We start from the raw sequence: 22,187 nt of genomic DNA on the forward strand, positions 1-22,187 counted from the left end.
AGCATTTCGCTAAATGACTTTCCCTAAAGATTTTAAGAATCTTTTCACACGCCCATGTGCCATTTGGGGAATCCTCTGTGGAGAAAAGTCGATTCCAGTTCACTAAGAAATTGAGCTGTCTTTCGGCGATGAGTTGCAGTTCAGGTATATCCAGCCCTGATCAAGGCTCTGATCAGACATAAGATTTATAAATACCGCAAATCTCTCTCTGTGGGTTGCATTTCATACCCTTGATCGAGCTCTTTGAAGCACAAGAGTTTTACATTTTGATCAAGTCCAACTTTTTGTTTTTCTTCATCTGGTGTCTGTATTTGGGGGTTACATTGAAGAGAGCATTGCCAAACCAAGATCAAGATCCTGAAGATTTCTTTCATGTTTTCTTCTCAGAGTTTTGTTATTTTAGTTTTTAAATTTAGGGTTTTCAATTGGGAGTGAGATTTTTTTTTGGTTTGTTTTCTAGATAGTGCAAGGTAAGGGTTCAGCTTCATTCTTTTGTAGGTCCTCAGTCGACTTTTTTATTTTATTTTGTCGAAGGGCCCTTTATTTTGTCCTTGAGTGATTTTGGCGCGCTCGTGAATCAATTCACCATAGTTGTAAGACTTTATTTCTGGACGCTTTATTCTATCCCATTGGTATGTCTGGTGTTTATGTGTTTATGCCAGAACCATGTTTGGTCTTTTTTAATTGTAGTTTTGAAATTGGGATGTGTAAGGCCTTTAACCTTGTTTTTCTATTTCAAGATACTTTTGGCTAGTTGTGGCCTTTTGAAATTCCACATCAACTTCAGGATGGATTTTTCCATTTCTGCAAAACCTGTCGTTGGGGGTTTTGATCGATAGGACATTGGATCTGGCCACAGTGGTACTGTCACCTACTTTGCAGAGTTCTCCCTTCCCCATGACACCAGGTCTCTCAGCTGTGACCAAGGGGCCCGTCCCATTAACTTGCATGTGGAGTTCCCATGAGCAGTGTCCACAGTGTTTAACATACGCATGTCACATCTATGGGTTATATTTATTCTAAAGGTTTTCCAGTGCTGATATGAAGGGAACCATACTTGGCATGTCTGTTTTTTTCCTCTTGGCACTGTCACTACTAATGTTCCGAAAGAAACTTGATTTTTTTCTTTATTTTGTTTTTAGGGCCACACCTAGTAGTGCTCAGGGCTTACTCCTGACAAGGCTCAGGATGGTGCTGGAGATTAAATTTGGGTCGGCCACATGCAAGGCAGGTGCCTTAACCTCTGTACGCTCTGATCCAGAAAGTTATTTTTTTGTGTGTTGAACTTGTATTTACAGGTGCTTTCTTTTTCGGTTTTGTTTTTGGTTCACACCTGGAATTGTTCAGGACTTACTCCTGGCTCTGTGCTCAGGGATCACTCCCGGTGGAGAACCATATGGGGTGCTGGGGACTGAATCCCAGTTGGCTGTGTGCACGGCAAACGCCCAGCCCTGCTGTACTATCACTCTGGCCCCCAAAGCACTGCCTCAATTGGTTCCACTAGGGATCGAACCCAGGACCCTCTGAATGTTAAACAGATGTGATAACCACTGCACTATGGACCCACAAGCTTATACTACAGATTTCCTATATTTATTAACTCTCTCTCCCTTCTCCCTGCCTCTTTTTCACTCTTCCTTTCCAATTTGGATGCCTTTTACCTTCCTCCCTCCCTCTTACTTTCTTTTTTCCTTTCTTTCTTTCTCTCTCTCTTTCTTTCTTTCTTTCTTTCTTTCTTTCTTTCTTTCTTTCTTTCTTTCTTTCTTTCTTTCTTTCTTTCTTTCTTTCTTTCTTTCTTTCTTTCTTTCTTTCTTTCTTTCTTTCTTTCTTTTCTTACATCTGGTGATGCTCAGGGGTTACTCCTGGCTCTGCACTCAGGAATTACTCCTGGCGGTTCTCGGGGGACCATATGGGATGCTGGGAATCGAAACTGGGTCGGCCATGTGCAAGGCAAACGCCCTACCCGCTGTGCTATGGCTCCAGCCCCCTATCCCATTTTCTAAGCCTAATTATTTTGGCTTACACTTTGAACTGTATGTTGAGCGGAAAGGTCAGACCAGTGCCATGGCAAAAGTGGACTCCTGTTCCTGATCTTAGAGGAGAAACGTTGCTTTCTCCAGAGTCTGCTGTTTGCCGTGAATTTTACATAGATGGTCTTTGTCCTCTTGAGGAATTTCTTTTCTATTCCTGGCTTATTGGGTGGTGCTTTTTTTCTTTATTTTTTTTTAATCATGAAAGGAAATTGGATTTTGTCAAAAGCTCTTTCTCCGTCAACTGAAATAATTATGTGTTTTTCCATGCTATTGATGTGGTGTTTTGCACTGCGTGGTTTTCACATGCTGAACCACGCTCGTTCTGGGCAGCAGTTCCATTTGGTCACGGTGTGTGATCCTCGCCGCGCTCGCTGACGCTCCGAGGGGCTCTGCGTGGGCGCGCGGGACGGTGCGCGCTCGGTCTGCCCGCGTCGGCTCCCGGGGTGGCGGCGGGTCTTGGCCTTCCCTCCGCTTCCGTCTTGGGGACGAGCTGGAAGGAGTTGCTTCTAGTTCCTTTTTTTCCTTGCTGTAGAAGGGGCTTGGCGTCCCCGGGGGTGCCAGCATGCTGGTGCTGGGGGAGGGGCTGGGCACCCCCAGGGCTGCCGGCGTGCTGGTGCTGGGGGAACCAGCAGTTCTAGGGCTCAAACTTTCACATGTGAAGTAGGTGCTCAGCCCACGAGCCATCTCTCTGGCTCTCCTTTTGGGGGGCAGAAGGGGGGCACTCTCAAGCAGTGCTCAGGAGACCTGAGGGTCCACTGGTGATTCTTGGCCAGCTGGGCAGAAGGGTCAATGCAAGGGCCTGTTGGCGTCCGGTCGTGCCTGGGCCTGCAGAGCTGTCCTCAGTGACGCAGTGTCGGGCGGCACCGTGACGCTGCACTGTCCCTGGACCCTTAACGCCCCCCCTCCCCGCCCCTTAATGCCTCACTGTCCCCTGACCCTTAATGCCTCACTGTCCCCTGACCCTTAATGCCGCACTGTCCCCTGACCTCTTTTTTTTCTTTTTGGGTCACACCTATTGATGCTCAGGGGTTACTCCTGGCTCATACGCTCAGGAATTACTCCTGGCAGTGCTCAGGGGACCATATGGGATGCTGGGAATCGAACCCGGGTCAGCCGCATGCAAGGCAAATGCCCTACCGGCTGTGCTACCTCTCTAGCCCCTGTCCCCTGACCTCTTAATGCTATTACTGTCTCTCAGCCCCTCAAAATCTTTTTCAAATAATAAAATTAACCAGTAAAGCGATCCGACTCTGAGCTCTTCTCTGCTGATTTAATTTCCTCGTTTATGATAGATCTACTCAGAATTCTATTGCTTCTTCAGTCCGTTATTAGCTTATGTGCCTCTGGGAATCCACCCCCTTAATCTAGGTTATCTGTTGGTCAGCAAATAGTCTTGGTACTTTCTTATGATCCTTATTTTGGTAGGGTCTGTAGTTATGCTCCTCTTTATTTTCTGGTTTGATTTTTGGGCCACACCTGACAATGCTCAGGGGTTATTCCTGACTCTGCACTCAGGAATCACTCCTGGAGGTCCTCAGGGGGTTGGGATCAAACCCAAGTTGGTCACGTGCAAGGCAAGCATCCCACCCTGTGCTATCTCTCTGGACTCCTACTCTTTAATTTCTGACCTTGAATTTAATTAGTAAATAAATTGAGTCTCTCTTTTCTTTTTTTCCCCCGCTTTTTGGGTCACACCCAGTGATGCATAGGGGTCACTCCTGGCTCTGCACTCAGGAATTACTCCTGGCGGTGCTTAGGGGACCATATGGGATGCTGGAAATCGAACCCGGGTCGGCTGCGTGCAAGACAAACACCGTACCCGCTGTGCTATCGCTCCAGCCCCTGAGTCTCTCTTTTCTTAGTCAATTTAGCTACAGACCTGTTCATTTTGTTGGTCTTTTTAAAGGGTTTTTTTTTTTTGATAGCTCTTATAATCCTGCTTCTCCAACTTTTGTCTCCTTTCTTAAGGTATTGAGTTGGGTGATTGATTTGAGATCCTTATATTTTATGTAGATATTGGCAGCATGAATGTTCTTCCAAGAAGTGCGTTGGCTCTATATGATATGTCTTGGTATGCGGTACTTATATTTCATTTGCCTCCAACTATTTTGTAATTTGCCTCGTGATTTCTTCTTTGACCCATCCATTATTAAAGATTATGTGGTTCAACTTATACATATTTGTAAATTTTTCAGTTTTCCTTCTGTTATTGATTTCTAGTTTCATTACACTGTGGTCAGGAAAGATATGACTTCAGTCTTTAAAAAATTTATTAGGCCTTAATTTGGGGGCCCAACATCTGATCTATCCCGGAAAATGTTCCATGTGCACTGGAGAAGAATGTGCATTTGGGTGCTGCTTGCAGGCCTGCTCTGTGCACATCTTTTGGCTTGAATTCTTTTCTTTTTTTCTTTTTTTTGCTTTTCAGGTCACAATCAGTGATGCTCAGGGGTTAATCCTGGCTTTGCACTCAGGAATTACTCCTGGCAGTGCTCAGGGGACTATACGGGATGCTGGGAATTGAACCCGGGTCGGCCACGTGCAAGGCAAACACCCTCCCCGCTGTGCTATCGCTCCAGCCCCTCGGCTTGAGTTCTTGGGTCATGTTGCCCAGACCTCTCGTTCTCTGCTGAGATGCTGGACGCATTATTGAGAATGAAGTACTGGCACCTTCAGCTTTATTTCATAATAGCTTTTCCTTTAATTCCACCCAGAATTGATTACCTCTTTGTGAGTCCATTTTTATAGTTATTTGATCTTCTTTTTGGCAGGCTCCCAAGCAGTGCTCAGGGAACAGAACCGGGGGAGGGGGCACTGCTGGTGGTACCAGTGATTTTGTGCTAAGTCCTGAGGTTGCAGTGCTGCTCAGCTCCTGTGGCGCCAGGACCACCAGGGCCCCCCGCCCCCGTGCAGCGTGGGGCGTCCGGGGCCATATATGATAATGCTCAGGAGGCCATGTGAGGTCAGATGCGTGTGAGACACGCGCCCTGGCCACTGTCTCCTGGCCGCTTACGTTATCTCCTTGATGAATGACTCTTTTTGTTAACATACTTCTCTGTTGGAACGGTTTTGACTTAGTTTATTTATTTAATTTCTTATTCAATCTTCTTATTTTTGGGCCGCACCACACCCAGCAGTGTTTGGAGTTTACTCCGTTCAGGGATCACTCCTGGCGGGGTTCAGAGTACCCTAGGGGGTCTGGGTACCAAACGCTGGTGGGCCGTGTGGAAGGCAAATGCCCTACCCACTGTGCTCCTCTCACACTCCCCCCCCCCACATTTCATATTTATTTAACCACCTCAACTCTTTAGGCTACAGGTTGTCTGAAAATCTTATTTCCTTTTGCTGCCAACCTATATGTTTCCTTAACTTTAAATCAAATAAAATCAAAACTTTTTCTTTCCTTTTTTTTTTTTGCTTTTTGGGTCACACCTGGCAATGCACAGGGGTTAGTTACTCCTGGCTCTGCACTCAGGAATCACCCCTGGCGGTGCTCAGAGGACCATATGGGATGCTGGGAATTGAACCTGGGTCAGCCGCATGCAAGGCAAACGCCCTACCCACTGTGCTATTGCTCCAGCCCCAAAACTTCATTTCTTGAGGTGGGAGGAAGTGGGTAGGGCATTTGTCTTGCATGCAGCTGACCCAGGTTCCATTCCTGGCATTTCATATGGTTCCCTGAGCACCACCAGGAGTGACTCCTATGTGTTGAGTCAGGAGTAACCCTTGAGCATTAACTGGTGTGGCCCCCAAAACAAAACAACGAACACTTTCCCACCAAATTAATCGACCTGCATTCCTTGTTGGCAGTATATCATTGAACCATTACTATTGTTCAAATCCATTTTGTCTATCTCTACCTTCTCACTGGGGAGTTTCGTGGATTTACACTTTGTGTGCGTGTGGAGCCGGTGGTTGAACCCGGGGCCTCACACATACAAGGCGAGTGTTCCATCACCGAGCCACATCCCCGGCTCTATGGTCTGTGCTTGAAGCAATGAATGGTGAGTTATGACTCAGTTCTTTGTAACTTGTTTACTGCATATGTTGTGATTTATTCATTATTCTCTGCATGATTGCTTTTTTTGTGCATTTAATAAACTTGATAGTGATAAAAATTATTTTCTTGTTTTGTTCTGTTTAATGTTCATGCATTTTCTGAGTGGTGACCACTATGGTTACAATTAAAAGCTTAAATTTCCAATAATCAAGTTTGAGATGACCCTTTGCTTCAGTAACCCACCTCTCCAATCTACTTCCGCTTTTTTTTTTTTTTTTTTGCTTTTTGGGTCACACCTGGTGATGCTCAGGGGTTACTCCTGGCTCTGCACTCAGAAATTACTTCTGGCAGTGCTCAGGGGACCATATGGGATGCTGGGAGTCGAACCCGAGTCAGCCGCGTGCAAGGCAAATGCCCTCCCCGCTGTGCTATCACTCCAGCCCCTACTTCCACTCCCTTATGTCACTGTCATCAGTTGCTTCTCTATGTAGCATGTGCCCATTGAAAAAGATTTACAATTTTTAAAAACAGTGTTGTATTTGAAACGGCACGGGAAATGAGAGGCTAGTTATAATCCCAGTGTTTTAACAACAATGATTTTTCCACTTACTTCTGCCATTGACTTTAATGGAGTTCTTTATTCCCCATGTACATCAAAAGACCTTTCAATAATTATTCACTGCAACCACAGGTGCTTTCAGCTCTTCTGGAAAAGTCGGTCTGCAAGTCGTGAAACTTTCTTTCAGTTTGTTTTTTGGGGCCATACCCAGCAGGTGCTCAGGGGTTACTCCTGGCTCTGCACTCAGGGATTATTCTTGGTGGGGAGGGAAGGGAAGGCAGTGCAGCAGGAAGCTGCTTGCCTTGCATGTGACCGACCAGGTTCAATCTCCAACACCACAGAAGGTCCCTTGAGCCCTGCCAGGTGTGGCTCAAAAATTGAAAACACAGGGTTGGAGCAATAGTACAGCAGGTCGGGCCCTTGCCTTGCACGCGGCTTAACCAAGTTTGATCCTCAGCTCCCCTATGTGATCCCCCCCACCCCGCTCCCCAGGAGTGATCCTTAAGCACTGCTGGGTGTGGCTTCCCTACACCCAAGAAAGGGAAAAGTAAAACAAAAAAAACAAAAAGAGGAAGAAGTCAAAAGCCAGCCAGGCCCTCAGGGGACACCTGAATGGACTCAACTCACCCAAACACACACGGAGATTCTCTCCCTCCCTCCCTCCCTCCCTCCCTCCCTCCCTCTCTCTCTCTCTCTCTCTCTCTCTCTCTCTCTTTCTCTCTTTCTCTCTCTCCCCCCCACCCCCCCGCCCAGCCTCACCAGAGTGTTTAAGAACAAGGTCTGTCTTTGCCCGTTTACCTGAGAGCCACACCAGAAAGGCAGGGTCAATGGCCCAGAGACTCACAAGTGAATCGCGGAACCGAGCAGCTCTTAGCAGGAATGGCTCCAGGCCCAAATCACGTTAATTTTTAGAAATCCAGGAGCATGTGGCCACTTTTGCGGCTGCACGACATCTCCTACGGTCTGGTTTTTTTTTTTTTTTTTTTTGCTTTTTGGGTCGCACCTGGCGATGCACAGGGATTACTCCTGGCTGTGCACTCAGGAACCACCCCTGGCAGTGCTCAGGGGACCATATGGGATGCTGGGATTCAAACCCGGGTCGGCTGTGTGCAAGGCAAACACCCTACCCGCTGTGCTATCACTCCAGCCCCTATCATTTTTCTCAATGTCTCTTCTTTGGGGACTGGAGTGATAGCACAGTGGGTAGGGTGTTTGCCTTGCACCCGGGTTCGATTCCTCCGCCCCTCTCGGAGAGCCTGGCAAGCTACCGAGAGTATCCCTCCCGCACAGCAGAGCCTGGCAAGCTCCCCGTGGCGTGTTCGATATGCCAAAAACAGTAACAACAAGTCTCACAATGGAGACATTACTGGTGCCAGCTTGAGCAAATTGATGAGCAACAGGACGACAGTGCTACAGTGGTCTCATTTTGGGGGGTGGGGCACGAGGGGGCTGGGGGACAAATCTGGAATCTCATATGTACAAGGCATGTACTCTATAAGCGAACCCCTGGCCACCCCCTCCCCGGCCCCTGGGTCCTGTCCATCAGGCAGGGCTGCTCTCCTGGGTCTGCCGACTTTCCTTCAATCTTTCTGGAACCCGTCCCCGTGTGGCCTGTAAGGAAAGCGCCTTCCTTCCCCCCTGGCTGGGACAGCGCCTCCGGGTGCTGGGCCTTGTTTATCCGGTCATTAACCACTGGGCATCTGCACTGTCTCACTTCGCCTCCGTCTGTCTCAGAGCAGGGCAGAGCAGCCCTGGACACACAGGCAGGGTCGCGCCCCGGCGGATGGGCAGACGCCATTCTCCCTGAGAAGAAGGTCTGGGAGAAGATTCTCCTGCCCGGGGCCCGGGGCAGGCCCGCCCGCCCGCCCACCCACCTCTGCACACACACGTTTCCCTCCCTGTTCACCCAGCGGGGACTCTGGCTTGACCCTCTGCGTCCCGATCCCAGGGTCTGCGAGGATTCTGTGCTTGGTCTCCCTGGCTGCAAACCCCCCTTGAAGCCTCATAACCTCCCTTCTCCCCTCCCACACCCCTCTTCTCTCCTCTCTCCTTTGGGTCACACCCGCAGAGTCCTGGGCACTCACAGGTCCCTCCTGGCAGCGCTCGGGAGGCCGAGTGGTCCTGGGCACCGAACCTGGGCCTCCTGCCTGCAAAACACACGTTCCAGCCCTTCGCCGTCACCCCTGCAGCCCGGGCTCCCTGGAGTGGGACGAACCCGAGCCTCGGTCGGTCGGGTCACCCCCAGGGCTCCCCTCCCTCCAGAAGGCACCGAACCCTCGGCCCCGGGCTCTCCCAGCCCAAGTCCACACCGTGTGTGTGTGTGTGTGTGTGTGTGTGTGTGTGTGTGTGTGTGTGTGAGAGAGAGAGAGAGAGAGAGAGAGAGAGAGAGAGACAGACAGAGACAGAGACAGAGAGACAGAGAGAGACAGAGAGACAGAGAGACACAGAGAGACAGAGAGACACAGAGACAGAGACACGGAGAAAGAGAGACAGAGAGAGCCCAGCCTTCTGTTCTAGAAGGAAGCTTGATGGTCAGGGATTCCGCTGACCTCTGGACTGGCCCTGACCCACACCCACACGTGCCCGGCTGCCCCCTCCAGGACCCCCTCCGCCCCCGCTTCCCTCCTGGGTGGCACCTTCCTTCACTCTGTTCCCCAGAGCCCAGCTCCGAGAGGCCGCCGGCCCCCCGGAGTGCCTGCAGCAGGCCGTGTCCTCCCCGGGGACCCCTGTCCGGCCCGCGCCCCCTCTCGGCTCTCTCCACTGGCTTTCCCAGCCTCCGGCCTCGTCCTGGCGCGGGCGGCGGCTGGGCCGCGGCCTCCAGACAGGGTCCCCGGGGCCGGCGCTCGGCCTGGGCCGCAGCTGGCCCGCGCGCGCGCCTCATTCCTTCGCACCCGCCGTGCATGGCCGCCACGCTCGCGCCGCGCCCCGCTGGGCTCGCACACAGGTTTTTCGAGTTAGAGGTTTGGAAGGGACTCGGTGCTGGTCACAGTTCAGAGCCGCGAGGCGCAGGAGAGCCGGTGCGTGCGTGAGCTCATCTCTCCCCGGGCGGCCGCGCTCGGGCTCCGCCGGCTCGGAAAATTTCACACTCAGGCTGGCCGCCTGGCTGGCCTCTGGCTGTCTGGCAGCTCGGGGGGCCCACGGGGCTGGCGGGGGGGGGGGGGGCGGGGGGCTCAGTCAATCTCTCCGGCAAGGACTGTAGGAGGGAGTCGCCGTCGGATGGGCCCCAAGCAGGGGGGCTCGACGGGCACCCCGCCCCAGCCTGGACACCTGCCCTGCTCGGGAGATTCACAGGGAAGGGGAGAGCAGACGGGTGGGCCCTTTTGGGTCAAGGCGCTGTTGCTCACTGCAGATTGGCAAGTTTGTCTCTGTGCTGTAACGCCTCCACAGGCCTCTGGAAGGGACCCTGGAGATGGTGTCTTACCACCTTCAGAGCCAGACTGCCTGAGGTCAGCGGCTAGCTTGGCCTCTGGCTGTGTGACCTCAAGCAAGTGGCTTAACCTCTCTGTGCCTCTAAGTCTTCCCGAGTGTCTCCCTCCTCTGGTATTTCAGACCAGGAAGGACTCGGGGTTGTGGCTACCTCTGAGGGGGGGGGGGCTCTGCAGTGCTTGCTCTGCCCCAGCCCACTGTCCACGCCGCCTCCTGGACCTCTGGGTGTTCGTGCATGCGGGATACCTCAGACCCAGCCCCAAACCACCTCTTCGGGGGCGCCTTCCCGCCCTTGCCCTCTTTCTCTCGCTCCCGTCTACACGCGCTTCTTTATTGCCTTTGGGCCACACCCAGGAGTGCTCAGGGATGACTCCTGGCTCGGCACTCAGGAATCACTCGTGGTGGTGCTTGGGGGACCCTAGGGGATGCCGGGAATCGAACCCGAGTCAGCCACCTGCCAGGGCAGCACCGTCCGCGCTGTGCTGTGGCTCGGGCCCCAATGCTTGCTCTATTTCACTGCTGTGGTGGTGGTGGGGGTGGTTTGGGGGCCAGGCTGTGGCGGCAGCGTGCTGGGGTCACCCTCGGCGAGGCAGGCCCGTGCCCGGGAGGGAGCTGGCGGCCACCGAACCACCTCCCCGGGGCTCTGGCCCTCCCCTCCCCTCCTAGCCCTCCTGCCCGGCGGCTGGCAAACGAGAGGTAGACGTGCCTCTCTGGGACCCACTTTTTGGTTCCCGTGTCCCCACACACCCGGTGGGACACCCAGCTGCAAGAATCACGGACAGCTAAGGAAACCCACCCTCATGCACCACAGAGTCCTGCCACATGGTAGGTGCAGAGAGACATCGGGTCTAAACCAGCGACGCTGCTGTCCAGGCAGAGGTGGGGCCGTGAACTCGGGTGGACGGTGACAATCATGGCAAGCTCCCTGGAGGAAGAGGGCTGGGAGTGCCAAGCCCAAGCTGGTTCCAGGCAACCCTCATCCCATAGTCAGGTGCTACGGGGTTGGCCCCGGGTGCCCCCATGGTCTGCCCTGGCGCATTCTGCTGCCCCCCTTTGGCTGGGGGAGCAGAGCGGAGCACAGGTCCCCCCCACCCCAAGCCCCTCCGAACGCGAGAGGATGGTGGGGATGCGCGGCCCCCCTCTCGGCGACACACGGAACGTCTTACAGTGGATTTCACGCTCCCTGCCCTAATGTGGACCGGCTTCTCCGGGCTTTGAAAACACAGCGGCCTCGCTCCAGCCTCCTCCGTCCAACTGGAAACCAATCGTGCCCCCCTCCCGCCCTGCCCCCAGCATCTGGGGGGCCCCCGAAAGGCAGAGCCGGCAGAAGGGGCCAGACCGTGACCCAGGGGCTCGGTGCCTGCTGCCCGCCCTGACCCGAGTGGCCACTGAGTGTGTGTGTGTGTGTGTGTGTGTGTGTGTGTAGGGGACCCGGCTCTGACCCTCTCACCCGCCCGTCTGTCCCCGCTGCAGACGGGCTGGAGCGGCCTGGCGGGCACGTGTTGGAAGGCGCACAGGAGCGGGGTCCCTCCCACGCGTGCCGCAGGCCCGGCTTCTCCGTCCCGGCTCGCTCGCGGTCGGTCGGTCGCTGCTGGCCCCGGCCCGCGGCTCCTTCCCACGCCCTGTCCCGCCGTCTGACAGCCCGCGCGCTCCTGGCCTGCCGGGCTCACACTCCGCCTTGCACGGCTGGCCGGCCACCTCGGCCGAGCCCCCGCCTCTGAGCCTTATTTTCCTGGGGTGGGGGCGTCAGGAGAGGGAGACGGCCGCCCCACTCTTGCTCCCCCAGTTCCTTCCCTTCAGGGAGTCCAACTTGCCCCCGCCCCAGGAGGGCTCGGTGGGGTCACGGCCGGCCCTCCCTGCCCGTCTGGTGAAGCCTCTGGGTCTGAGGGGAGAGCCCAGGACGGGGTCGGAGCCCCGGGACTGAGCCCCCAGCGCCTCTTCCTGAGCAGAGATAGTTATCATCACACCCACCTCCCGGCGCTCTGGGAAGTATCAAAGGCCTCGGGCTGCAGCGCCTCGCGTGTTCCCGCCGGGGGTGTGCCTATGGGGGCCGGGTGGGGGGGAGGGTCATGCTTCTCCCTGAGCCTGGAGAGCTGGGCCGGGAGTGGGGAGCCCAGGCAGGGCTCCGAGGGCCGTGCTGGGTGCAGCCCCCACCCCCGAGAGAGGGGCGTGGGTGTCCCTGGGAGCAGCCCGACCCCGGAGCACATGGCCTGCAGGGCTGCGGCGGGGCGGGGGGGGGGGGGGAGGTGGCCGCGGCTGCCCCCATTTCCGGCCCTGGTCCCCAGCTAAAGACATCCAGATGCTTCCGGACGATGTTACCCAGGGCCACGGTGGCCAGACGTGAAGGAGGGCCAATGGGCCGTGCAGAGGACACGGGAGGGCGGGCACTTGCCGTTGGGAAACGGGAGACAGTCAGAACACAGAGTCGGAGCTGCCCTGCCTGCTAGGAACGGTCAGAATACCCAGCACCGTCAACAGGGCGGCCGGCACCTCGGGGAGGCCAGCCAGGACATTCCAAGCACCCGAATTAGGAAAGTCTGTTCTTGAACACAAAGGAGCAGGGCCGAGGGGGACTGGGGGAGGGGGTGTGGGAGGGAGGGCCTGGGACAGGGCAGGGCTGGCTCTCTGCCTGTGTACACCCCCCCCAAACCACTGGGGGGCCTGAGTCACCTACGTGTTCCCTGTTCTGGGCAGGGCGGGGTCAGGCTGTTATTGTGGTGACCACTGGGAGCTTCGAGGGGCCTCCGAGAGGGGCCATAAGGCAAAATGGGGGGCAGGAGCTACAGGGAGAGATGACGGGGTGGGGGTCCACGGGGTGCTAAAGAGGAGGAAGATGAGAGAACAAGGAGGCAGGGCTGGGGGGAGCCGATAGCTGTGGGGGCAATGTGGGGGCTCGCATAGTATGGGGGCACGGTAGAGAGTGTGGGGGCCCCACAGCAGCTGGGCGAGTGGGGAGAGGGGGCCGGGGCCTGTGTGTCATCAGCCCCGGCTCTCATCCAGGCGAATCCTCAGCTGCTTCGGGCACAGCCCTCGGAAATTCCGTTCAGAGGACCCGAGAAGGCCGAAGCGGAACTTCCTGATCAGGCCACTGGGAAGTCCGAGGGTGTGGCCGGTGCCCCAGAAACGTCACTGCGTTTCTCTGGCCCAGCACACCGTCGTACCCTGGTCTCTCTCCCCAGAGTAGGGGGGCTCGCTTCTGGGGAACCCAGCATGACCCTGAAAACCCCGTAGGGGGCCCATTATGGGCTCCGAACAAGCTACGGCAGGTGGGTGAGCGATGTCCCACTGCCCCGCATCGCCCAGAGTGACACCCTGTGGCACCGCGGGTGACATCCCCAAGTCCCCATCCCAGAGACCACCATCATCAAGAGAAGGTCGGGGGAGACTGCCGGTACAAGAGGAAAAGGCCCTTCCCTCCTGCAACCGTCTAGCACATTGGAGAGAGTGAGTGACCCTCGGGACCACTACTTTTTGACACCTGAACCAATCACTGGGACGGGGCATCTCCCCCTGAACCAATCGCTGGGACAGGGCATCTCTCCCTGAGCCAATTGCTGGGACGGGACATCTTCCCTGAACCAATCACTGGGACGGGGCATCTCTCCCTGAACCAACCGCTGGGACGGGGCATCTCTCCCTGAACCAATCTCTGGGACGGGGTAATCTCTCCCTTAACCAATCACTGGGACGGGCCATCTCTCCCTGAACTGTGATGGTTTAGTACCCTGTGAAAAATTAGTGGTTGCTCAGGGTTTGCCCAGGGCAGGGAGCAGGGTGTGGAGGGGACAGCCAGAAAGACAAAACAAGACCACACCCCCAAACCTGGGTTCTTTGGCGGCAAATGGGCATGTTCTAAAAAGGTGCCAATGGCTCTGTACAGCCACATGCATTGGAAACCATTGATTGACACTTAGCGTGTGGTTTGTGGCTTAATAAAGGACCTTCAGAAATTGTTTTTACAAAATATGCTGTTCGTCATGGTGTTAGCCAGGGAGGCAGTGGCTGTTGGAGCCCTGTCCACTGCGGACAGCAGCTGCGGCTCTGATGGTCCCTGGGGCGGTGGCCAGCCCTGAGGATGGGTGCTGAGGATGGCTTAGGAGCACCTTCTGACAGAACCAGGGGAGGACTTGGCCCTCTGGGGCCCCCACCTCATCACCCAGCGCCGCAGATCTCACCCCTATAGCCATGGCACCCTTGCAAAGGTCATACCTCAGCTGGGCATACCAGACAGTGTTGGGCTTGGTCACCTCCTTTTAGCCTTTGAATCTGAGCTGACCTCAGGGCCCTTGCATGACTCTTCCTGGTGAATCAAATTCTTTTTCTCCATCCCATACATAATTGCACCTCAGAAACTTAGAAACCTAGGAATTAGCTTAAAAAAGAGGTGAATAGCCTATACAATGAAAACCATAAAACACTACTTCAAGAAATAAAAGAGGACACAAGGAAATGAAACACATCCCAGGCTCAGGGGGTGAGAGGATTAACATGATCAAGATGACAAAACACCCCAAAGCATTATATAAATTCAATGCAGCCCCTATGAAGATACCCATGACATTTTCCAGAGAAAAAGACAAGACATTCCTGAAATTCATATGGAAAAATACATGCGACCCTCCACCCCCAATAGCTAAAGGAATTCTTGGGAAAAAGAAGACGGGAGGCATCACTTTCCCCAACTTTAAACTGTGCTACAAAGCAATAGTAATTAAAACAGCATGGTATTGGAATAAAGACAAATCCTCAGATCAATGGAATAGACTTGAATATCCCGAGACAGACCCTCAGGTATATTAATTAATCTTTGATAAAACAACAAAAAATATGAAGTGAAGCAAGGAAACCTTCTTCCACAAGTGGTGCTGGGAAAATTGGCCGGCCACATGTCCCTCTCCCCCAAATGAACTCAGATTCTTCCTGACACCATGCACAAAATTCAAATCCAGTGGATTAAAGACTTTGGTGCCAGACCTGAATCCATAAGGTACATAGAGGGAAACAAAGGCAGAACTCCTCCATGGCATTGAAACTAGAGGCAACTATAGACAAAAGCGAGTCCATTAAGTTAAAAGCTTTTGTACCCCAAAGGAAACGAAGGCCAGAATACAAACACAGTTCACAGACTGGGAGAAATTATTTGCCCACTATTCATTCAACAAAGGCTTAATATCCAAGATAGATAAAGCCCTGGTAGAACCTTTATAAGAAAAAAACTCCAACCCCATCAAATAAATGGGGGTAAGAGAGGAACATAAACTTCCTCAGAAAAGAGATGCAAATGGACATACGACACAGGAAAATATGCTCGACATCGCTAACCATCAAGGAGATGCAAATCAAAGCAGCAGTGAGACATTTCGTTCCCTCACCCGGTTATTCTAAACACCACATCAGCGAGACCGGCCTGTGTTTATCCTACCCGGGAACACTGGTGGAGGAAAGTTGGAATTGGTGTTGGGATCGGTGTGCAATATTGTTAGGTGTAGAGCTCAACTATTAGTAACTTGGTAAATCATGATGCTTGAGTTAAAAAAAATAAATAGATCTTGCCACATTCAACAGAGAAGCAGCCAGGCGTTCTGGTGAGCAACGTGGCTGGACAATGCTCCGGACCCGAAACCGGGTCGGCAACACCGGGGATCCAGACGGAGGAGGTGCAGCCACCACACCTTCTCCAGATGGAGCCCTGGCGACACTGAGCAGCAACTAACACGGCTCCGTGATGCGGGACTGGGACACATCCGAACCGCGTGGCCGCATTAGCATTAGCATTAGCGGCTGCACGACCTTTTCTAAAAACTGAAAACATACAATCTTTTAATGGAAAACTAATTATCAAATGCTTCCTTAGTAGGGCTGTCTTCCTTGGGGGGAAACTCCAACAACAATAGTGAGTTTTGCGTTGAAATATAGAACGTAATCAAGGTAAAGAGAAAATAAAGTGAAATTCATCAGTTATACAGTTGGGGGGGCGGGGGGGTATACTGGGGATTTTGGTGGTGGAATATGGGCACTGGTGAAGGGATGGTGTTTGAATATTGTATAACTGAGACATAAACCTGAAAACTTTGTAACTTTCCACATGGTGATAAAATAAAAATTAAAAAAAAATCTCTAAGTATAAAATATTTAAATACCTATTTAATAAATGCTCATCCTCACAAAAAAATAAATAAGATTCCACCCCACATCAAAGAGACTGGCCTTCATCACAAAGAACTGAACAACCAACGCTGGTAAGGATGAAGGAAAAAGGGACCCTCATTCACTGCTGGTGGGAATGTGAACTGGCCCAGCCTTTTTTTTTTTTTTTGCCTTTTGGGTCACACCCGGCGATGCACAGGGGTTACTCCTGACTCTGCACTCAGGAATTACTCCTGGCGGTGCTCAGGGGACCATATGGGATGCTGGGAATCGAACTCAGGTCGGCCAAGTACAAGGTAAACGCCCTACCTGCTGTGCTATTGCTCCAGCCCCCTGGCCCAGCCTTTTTGGAAATCAATATGGACATTCCTCAAAACCCTAGGAATTGAGTTTTCATATGATCAAGCAGTTCGACTCCTGGGAATATACCTTAACAGCCCCCCAAACACAAGGCAGACAAGGCCCATTGCAGCACTAGTCAGTAACAGACAAACTCTGAAAATAATCCAAGTGTCCAAGAAACAGAAAAGTAGATAAAGAAACTCTAGCACATCCCCACATTGGAATACTACGCAGTGTTTCGGAAAAAAATGAAGTTAGGAAAATTGCCGATAGGTGGAGAGTATCATGCCGAGTGAAATGAGTCAGAGAGACAGACATTGAGTGCTCACACTCATTTGAGATATAAAGAAATCAAGCAGGAGAATAATACCCAGAGACAAAAGAGACGAGAGCCAGAAGGATCGGACCTTAGTAGGAGGCTGGCCACAGTGTGGGGAGGGCAGTAGGTCGGAGAAGGGACCACTGTGACCGCGAGAGGGGGAAGGGGTCACTCTGGACAAGGCCTGGGTGCTGAAAGGAGGGAACGTGATATGCCTGATACCCTGTCAGTGACAGTGTCACAAGCCACAGTTCCTAAAAGGAAAAAGAAAAATGTGTCCGCCATAGAGGTAGGCTAGGGGGGTGGGTGGGGGGCTGGAGGGAAAACGGGGGGCCCTGGGGCCCGGACACCGGGGAAGAGACCGTGCTTGAACATTTGACTGAAATTCTTCATGAACAACTTTATACCTCACAGTGATTCAACTAAAAACACAAAACAAAACAAAAAACAGGGGCTGGAGTGATAGCACAGTGGGTAGGGCGATTGCCTTGCACATGGCCGACGCGGGTTCGATTCCCAGCATCCCATATGGTCCCCTGAGCATGGCCAGGAGTAATTCCTGAGTGCAGAGCCAGGAGTGACTCCTGAGCATTGCCGGGTATGACCCCCCCAAAAAAACAAAACAAAAAAAACAACAAAGCAAACCAGAAAGAGGAGGCCCCCTCCCGGCCCGCAGAGCATGGGCCTGTGGATGGGGGAATGTGACTCACCCCTGCAGGTGACCCAACCCCCTGCTGCCGCCCAGCACCTCTGGGGACCGGCCATCTCTGGGCCAGACCTGGGGCCACCTGCGGAGGCCGGGGAGGGCCGGTCCAACCTGGGGTGTGCTGAGGCTTGGGGTGAGGACGAAAGGCAGCCCGGAAACATCCGGCGTGTGCTCCAAGGTGGCCCCCAGACGGGCAGGGGAGGTTCTGGAGGCCACGGCCACGACAGAGGGGGACAGAGGCTTGTTCTGGGGGGTGGGGGTGGCGACAGCGGGGCTTGGAGGGGCCGATGAGCACGTCGTGGCCATGGGGTCATCCGAGCGGCGGGAAGCAAGTGGCCGCAGGGCCGGCCGCCTCGCAGCCAGGACAGCGTGGAGAGCCAGGAGGGGCGACCTCGCCGGGGTCCCCCAAGGATGGGCAGCCCGCGCCCCAGCTGCCCTCTCCCCTCTCGGCCGGCGGAGCACCCCGCACACAGGCCTGCGGGCGCGCGGAGCGGGCGCCCTTCCCCAGCCGGGGTCCCCTCCCGGCCCTGTGCGCCCACAAGCCACTTTCTAATTGTCATTGATTCACTTAAAAACACACTTTTTTGGGGGGGCCTCGCGCGCGGTGTTCGGGAGGCCCCGGGGCTCCCACCGATGGTCCTCGGTGTTTGGGTGCTCGGTGCCGGGTCACCCAGCGATGCTTGGACACCAGGTGCTGCGGGGGCGGAAACCGGGGCGGGGGGTACCGGGCCTGTTCTAGCACTCAGCCGCCCCGGCCCCGTGTTAAAAAGCACTTTATAGTTAGAAACAACCCGGAACTTGCAGGGAAACTATAGAAATACGAAAGGGAACTCTGGGTCTGGCCAGAGAGACCGTCTAGCAGGGAAGGAGCTTGTCTTGCTCACGGCTGGCTTGGGTCTGACCCCCGGCACCCCACAGGGTCCCCCGAGTCCTACCAGGAGTCATCCCCGAGCACAGAGCCAGGAGTCAGCCCCGAGCTCTGCTGAGTGAGGCCTCAAACCCAAACCAAACCCAGCCAAAGAAATGTTAAAATCTAGATATGCCGCTGGTTACTCCTTGCCCCGTTTTCTTTACTATAGACTCTCCCATTAGACATGCAGATACACACGTAGGCACAGACAGGCATGTGCAGACATATGGTCATACAGCACACGTGTTCAGATACACACACACATATAGTCACACTTAAGAGACACATGTGTGAGAAACTGACCGTACACACTCCCCCAATCCTATCCTAGACCAGAAGGTGTGAGACAGAGAAGAGGGAGGGAGGGAGGGAGGGAGGGAGGGAGGGAAGGGGAGAGAGAAGGAGGGAGGGAGGGAGAGAGGGAGAGACAGAGGGAGGAGAGGAGAGAGGCAGGAGAGGAGAGAGGAAGGGAGAGAGGGAGAGAGAAAGGGAGGGAGGGAGTGAGGAAAAGAGGAAAAGAGAGAGGGAAGGAGGGAGAGAGGGAGGGAGGGAGAGACAGAGGGAGGAGAGGAGAGAGACAGAAGAGGAGAGAGGAAGGGAGAGAGGGAGAGAGAAAAGGAGGGAGGGAAGGAGGGAGGAAGGGAGGGAGGGAGAGAGGGAGGGAGGGAAAGAGAGAGAAGGGAGGGTGAGAGGGAGGGAGGGAGAGAGGGAGGGAAGGAGGGAGGGAGAGAGGGAGAGAAGGAGGAAGAGAGGGAGAGAAGGAGGGAGGGAGGGAGAGAGAGATGAAGGGAGAGAGAGGGAGTGAGGGAGGGAGAGAGGGAGGGAGGGAGGAGGAGGGAGAGAGGGAGGGAGGGAGGGGGAAGGAGAGAGGGAGGGAGGGAGGGAGGTAGAAAGAGAGGGAGGGAAGGAGGGAGGTAGAGAGAGAGGGAGGGAGAGAGAGAGTGAGTGAGTGAGTGAGGGAGGGAGGGAGGGAGGGAGGGAGGAGGAGGGAGAGAGGGAGGGAGGGAGGGAGGGAGAAGGAGAGAGGGAGGGAGGGAGGTAGGTAGAAAGAGAGGGAGGGAAGGAGGGAGGTAGAGAGAGAGGGAGGGAGGGAGAGGGAGTGAGGGAGGGAGGGAGGGGGAAGGAGAGAGGGAGGGAGGAAGGGAGGTAGGGAGGTAGAGAGAGAGGGAGGAGGGAGGGAGGTAGAGAGAGAGGGAGGTAGAGACAGAGGGAGGGAGGGAGGGACAGAGGGAGGGAGGGAGGGCTACACCTGCAGGGCTCTACCACTGGGCCACACCCAGCCCCTTTTGAAGCAGGCTTGAGTGTGAGTGTGGTGGTCTCTAGCCCCTTCCTATCACTGCCAGGGGAGACCAGTGCGTGAGCGTCTCTCTCCAGAGCCCCCCCCGCCCGCCGTCCAGCCTGGCGGCTGTGGACCTGCCCCCGCCCTAGGCTGGCGTGTGCCGTACTAACAGGGCCACCGGCTGTGCAGCCTTGTGCTCGTCCTCTCGGGCTGGGCGCCTGTTTCTGAGGCCCACCTGCCCGCGACAGAGCTCCGGGCCGACCCCCAGTGCCCGGCCGGGATTCCGCCGTGGCTCTGTCGCGGTCCCCGTGGCCCATCAGTGGGCCGAGCCGCACTGACGCCAGCCTATGGCCGTGGCACGGGGTGCTGCTGGGGACCCAGTTGCCAGTTTCTGTCTGGTCACAGGGTCCCTTTTCTCAGAGGTGCCTCTGGGACTGGGGTCGCCGGCTCCTAGGGGAACTCTCCGTTTAATTCAGGAAAAACCAAAACCAAAACCAAGGACCCAAACAAACCCGCCAAGCTCTTTTCCCCGTGGCTATGCCATTTTATTTTTATTCCCTAATTTTGCAGGGGGGGGGGGATGAGGGGCACGCCCAGCAGTGCTCAGGGCTTACTCTGGCCTCTGTGCTCAGGGATCATTCCTGGTGGGGCTCAGGGGAGCACCCTATGGGACGCCGGGGATAGAACCCAGGTGGGCTTCGTGGAGAGCAAGCGCCCTCCCTGCTGTGCCCTTGTTCTGGCCCTTGCTACGCCATTTTAGCTTTTTTTTTTTGGGGGGGTCACACCTGGCAATGCACAGGGGCCACTCCTGGCTCTGCACTCAGGAATTACCCCTGGCCGTGCTCAGGGGACCATATGGGATGCTGGGATTTGAACCCGGGTCGGCCGTGTGCAAGGCAAACTCCCTACCCGCTGTGCTATCTCTCCAGCCCCTGCTACGCCATTTTAATGTTTAAAAAAATTAGGTTTGGGGGGTCACCCCTGAGCATCTCTGGGTGTGACCCGAAAAGCAAAAAATAATTAGGCTTTGGACGACACCCCTCGGTGTCTGGGGCACAACCCAGCTCTCTGCATACTCGCGGTCAAGCCCAGGGCGTCAGGCCTTGCCCGGCCACCGGCCTCTCAGGTGTTTGCCCACCTGGGCGTCTCCCGGCCCCGCCCTGTTCCATCCCACTAACAAAGTGGAGGGTTCGGATTTGTTCACACAGGGGCTGGAGCGACCGTCCAGCGGGGAGGGTGCTTGCCTTGCATGTGGCCAACCCAGGTTCGATCCCCAGCACCCCATAGGGTTCCCTGAGCACCGCCAGGAGTGATCCCCGAGCACAGAGCAAGGAGTAACACCCAGCGCACTACCGGGTCCGCCCCCTCTGGCCCGGGTTCCTGATTTCTCCTCATCTTCCCCGAAACATATTTTCAGGTTCTGTTTATTGAACCAAATAAACCTCTGCTTCACTGCCTGAGGGAATCCAGGCTCCCCCGCACCCAGCGTTCCCTCAAGGGGCCAGACCTCACACATCCCCCCCACACCCCGGCTGGCCGAGGGGGAACCCCGGCACCCCTTGTGGTTCCCGCAGCTCACCCCACTCCCGGGCTCAGCCAGCAGCGAGCTTGTGGGCACGGGGAGCCATCCCGCTGTCACTTTGATTTGTGTCTTCCTTAATGACTAATGATGTTAAACATCTTTTCATGTGATTTTTGGTCACTTGGGTTTATTTTATTTATTTATTTTTGGAGAATAGTCAACTCATGTCTTTGGTTTTGAGTTGGAGTTTTTAAATGATGAATATTAGATCCTTGTCAGAGGCAGGATTTGAGAGAGAGAGAGAGAGAGAGAGAGAGAGAGAGAGAGAGAGAGAGAGAGAGAGAGAGAGAGAGAGAGAGAGAGAGAGAGAGAGATTTCTTTTTTCTTTGGCAGTAGAGAAGTTTTACTTTCGGGTGAAGTTCCACGGATCTACTATTTCTTTTTTTTTCCTTTTTCTTCTCTTCTAGATTTTTGAACCATACCCATTTGTGCTCAGGACTTATGCCTGGCTTTGCACTCAGAGGTCACTCCTGGTGGGTCTGGGGGGCCACATGGGGTGTCAGGGATCGAACCCAGATCAGACATGTGCAAGGCCAGAGCCCTCCCAGCTGTGCTACCTCTCCCGCCCAACCTACTTCTAAAAACTGTCAAATCTAAGATCATGAGGATTCACCCCTGTTGTTTTCTTTTAGGGTTTTTATAGTTTCAGCTCTTAGAATTTAATAAAACGACAATGAACCCAGTTTCCATTTATTTTTATTGTTTCCATTTGATTTTTGGCCCACGCTGGGTGAGGTCACTCCTGATTCAAAGCTTGGATGTCACTACACGTGGTACTTGGGGTGCCAGCTAGTACTGGGGACAGCATCTCTGTCTCCTCCAGTGGGCAGAAAGAACCCGTACCCCAGTCCCTTGAGCTGTCTCCCCGGCTCCTCGCCCAGTTT

The 22,187-nt window shown here is 54.4% G+C and overlaps 1 non-coding gene across 1 annotated transcript; it reads right to left on the minus strand.

The window, feature by feature from the left end:
• Positions 1–1,492: 1,492 nt before the first annotated feature.
• Positions 1,493–1,565, minus strand: TRNAV-AAC (transfer RNA valine (anticodon AAC)). The gene has a single exon. It is a non-coding gene; the product is annotated as a tRNA-Val (tRNA).
• Positions 1,566–22,187: the final 20,622 nt, after the last annotated feature.

The sequence above is a fragment of the Sorex araneus genome, chromosome 4, assembly GCF_027595985.1.
Source record: "Sorex araneus isolate mSorAra2 chromosome 4, mSorAra2.pri, whole genome shotgun sequence".
NCBI classification, from domain to species: Eukaryota; Metazoa; Chordata; class Mammalia; order Eulipotyphla; family Soricidae; genus Sorex; species Sorex araneus.